Source organism: Alligator mississippiensis, chromosome 5 (assembly GCF_030867095.1).
Source record: "Alligator mississippiensis isolate rAllMis1 chromosome 5, rAllMis1, whole genome shotgun sequence".
NCBI lineage: Eukaryota > Metazoa > Chordata > Crocodylia > Alligatoridae > Alligator > Alligator mississippiensis.
In genome coordinates, this window is record NC_081828.1 from 11,557,006 (window position 1) to 11,560,868 (window position 3,863).

The window sequence follows — 3,863 nt, forward strand, 5'->3', positions numbered from 1 at the left end:
ACATATGGAGAATGACATGTCTAAAATTTGAACATAAGGGCTACAGAATTCAAACAAGGCTTGTTTCATAGCCCGTATTACAATCTACGATATGTTCATGAAAATGCCACATGAATTGCACTTAATTTGCTACAGAATGTGTTTTGCTTTTTCCATTAAAAAAATGGAAACTGTGAAGGACGAGAATATTTCTACAGTTTAGTTGTAAAAGTTCCATAAATATGGAGTCGATTAAAACTATTATTTGTTTATGATGTGATTGTGATTAGTTGCCTGTAAAAGAAAAAACAAGAAAATGCCACACGCTGGAGCTGTTAGGCTCAATTCCCAACATTATAATTATGCTTATAATTATTAAGAACTGAAGTATCAACTTGCCCACACCAAGATTAGAGCCCGATTGGTCTAATCATGGCGCACAGGTATCATGGACAGAATCCATGTCCCATGGAGCTTACATTGTACATAAACCGCGTTCAGAAGAAAGGCATTATAACATCAGTATTACAGTTGGGAAAGCAGGGATCCAGAGTGAAAAAGTGACTGGCTGAAGAATGCCCAAAGGATCTATGTGGTTGGCCTGGTGAACCTAGTAAGGATCTACTTGAGTGCAAAGATCTTGTCAATGTGGATCCAGTTACAGACTTGGGGCCCTTTGTTAGGTTCACTCCCTGATTCAGAGACAGTCACGGGTCACTGGGTTGCATTCAATGCAGGGTCTGTTATTTCTTCCTTTAAAAACACAGAAGACGGACAGTGTCAACTAGAAACCCAGTGTCAATGAAGTATTTATTCGGGTGTTCGGTTAGGTTAGACAAACTTAACTCTGGGACCTAAATTTTACTGACTGTAAAGGGTTATAGATCTAGACCCCTTCTCCTTCACTTTCTTTCCCATTGTTCCTGCTTGCTGATATAAACCTACCTTAAAAAAGCAGTTTGGAGGGATTCATTGTTTCCTACCCCACATCTACTGCCAATTGTCACCTTGAAGTTCCAGTTGGCCTATATGTCTGCTAATCTATAGAGCTTGCAGACATATAAAGTTTATTATTCCCCAGTATTCAAAGAGTCCAGGAACAAGTTGCTGCACCTATAATATCTGCGCCGCTGGTGTAGTGGTATTATGCAAGATTCCCATTTTTGCGACCTGGGTTCGATTCCCAGGCGGTGCAAGATTTTTCTTTCTTAGACTGGACATTAGGAGGAACTTCTTCACAGTTCAAGTGGCCAAGGTCTGGAACGGGCTCCCAAGGGAGGTGGTGCTCTCCCCTACCCTGGGGGTCTTCAAGAGGAGGTTGGATATGCATCTAGCTGGGGTCATTTAGACCCAGCACTCTTTCCTGCCTATGCAGGGGGTCAGACTCGATGATCTATTGAGGACCCTTCTGACCCTAACATCTATGAATCTATACTCCCTGTGTATTCATTCCCTCTTCATCTGTTGTGTCTAACATGCTGAGCTGAGCTGCACCAAAGCTACATCGAGCCTTCAAGTGAATGATAATTCAGCACTAGATAGGAATTGTTTAGTCAATGTTAAGTTTCATCTGTATAGGATAGCACAGGGGTGGGCAAAATGTGGCCCGGGGGCCGGATGCAGCCCACCAGGCCATTCTATCCGGCCCGCGAGGCCCCTAAAAAATTTAGAAAATTGATATTTATCTGCACTGGGCCACCTGTCATGTGGTCCTTGATGGCTTGCCAAAACTCAGTAAGCATTCCTCTGCCCAAAATAATTGCCCACCCCTGCGATAGCACATATGTGAGATGTTTTATCAATAGGCTATCAGATGGGATATGATTTACAGGTGAAAATATTGAGAAAAAGGGCAGATTGTAATAGCCCCCAGGTTGTTCCTATGAATTGTCATTGGGCCCTTTAAAAAAAAAAAAAATCTTGGTACAGAGAATAGTTCCAAAAGTTATATCAGGCACCTTCTTTGATTATTCACAGGTCATGAGGCAGGCTCTTGAAACTTGTCCTGACAAAATGTCCTGGTGGGTCGTCGTCTGTACTTTGGATTGGAACTTAGTTAAAAATCCTTCAGCATTTTCCTCTAATCCAAAAGGTAGCAGTAAGGTTGACTTCCTTTTCCTTAGCAGCAGCAGCCATGCGGGGCTTATTCACATAGTTGCAATTCCAGGCACTGCACTTGAGAAGCGTAAAATTGAATTGGTCTTGCCTTGAGAGAGAGAGTCTCCTTGCACCTCCCTTTGGAAGTTTGTGCTCTAAGTGCCATCAAGAAAGGAAGGTCACAGTCTTCAGGTTTCCTTAGGAATGGTTAGTAGGTCAAACAGCTAATCTGAAACTATGACACAAGTAATTGTAGGCTTCAGCTGAACCTCCTGGGTCAGTGATTTCACTCCCCTGGTAGAGGAGGTGACCATGTCCTATAATCCCTTTCACAAAATCATTTCATTTCATCTCTCAGCCAATTCCTGTATTTGCTCCAAATTTCATGTCCAAAGACAGTTGCAGAATCTCACTCCATTGATGGTTAGAAACCCTCCTTCAATTTTCAGCTTGAATTTCATTGTGCTTGGTGAATGCCAAGTGTTGTCCCTTAAGTAGTTTTTTTTCTTGCCCTGGTATTCACCTCCCAGCTGCATTTATAGAAGGCAAACCTGCTCTTTCTCAGCTTTCATTTTACAGAGCTAAATAAGTTAACCTCTTCAGTACCCTATCATAGGATAGATTGACCTTTCCCCTGATCATCCTACCAGCCCTTCTCCGAAGCCAGTCCAATGGAAATTCATTGTTCTTTAATATAGGTGACCAGAATTGAGCACTATAATACAGGAAAAGTATTTTATACAGTAGAAGTAATATTTCCCCATCTGCTGAAAATTGCTTGCTTCATAGTTGCATTGCACTGGTGTTTTTATAGTCAATTAGTACATCTAAGGTCTTTCTCCTTCTTTTATTTCCAAAGGATTCACTCTCAGGATAAAGTAAAAGTTCTTATCAGCTCCTTAGCACATGACCTTGGACTTAGAAATTGGGTGAAATGTAATTAGTGTAATTACTTCAGTCTAACAGATCATGCAACTCTTTCTGACATTCCAGTTCTCCCATATATGGACAATGCCTCCTATTTTATTATCAAATCTTATTAATGCATGTTGCATGTTATCCTATTTTCCATTTACATCTCTGCTGTTCATTATCCCTTTTTTTGAAAAATGTGTATTTAAAACCTTGCAAATTATTACTAGCGGTTAACACAGCTCAAAGTCTGATTTCCCAGCTATTTAAAAACAGGTTAATTTCCCATTTCCCCCTTTTCCTCCCTAGACCATGAACAAATACTCATCTTTTGGAAGCCTCAGCACTGACTTCATAAATCAAGACAGAGATTGAATTATGGACCCAATCCTGCAAATTATGGGTAGGGTTCTGTGTGATCTGAGTCTCAGGCTATCTTGTCTGCAATGAGTACCCTTGGAAGTGGGGGTGCTCCATATTGGTCTACACATGCAAATCAAAGGCTAGAATTTGGATCTCATTGCTTATGTCAAAATTTGAAGGTTATGACTTTAATCTTGGTGCATTGGTGCATCCTTTTGACTTCAGTGCTTAAGCATCAGGGCCTTCTTTGGTCCCCTGAAAGACCAGTTCTCCACAACCTCACTACAGACATGTTGTTGCATAGTTACTTGGGAGGAAAAGAGGTTCACTTATTCTCCTTTCCTTATGCCCAGTCAACTTCCTTTTGAGTTCAATTTGGTTTTGTAGGTTTGTTTCCCAAATCAGTTCTGTCTTAATGGAGTCACTCTCAGGTGAATGTAGACAGGGGAAGTGTATTGCAATTTTCCCATCAAATTGGGAAAAACCATTTTGAATATGAAACACCCCTCTGT

At 41.0% G+C, this 3,863-nt stretch overlaps 1 non-coding gene across 1 annotated transcript; it reads left to right on the top strand.

Annotated features, from left to right (window-relative positions):
* Positions 1-1,103: 1,103 nt before the first annotated feature.
* On the top strand, positions 1,104-1,174 carry TRNAG-CCC (transfer RNA glycine (anticodon CCC)). Its single transcript has one exon. It is a non-coding gene; the product is annotated as a tRNA-Gly (tRNA).
* The last annotated feature ends 2,689 nt before the right edge of the window (positions 1,175-3,863 follow it).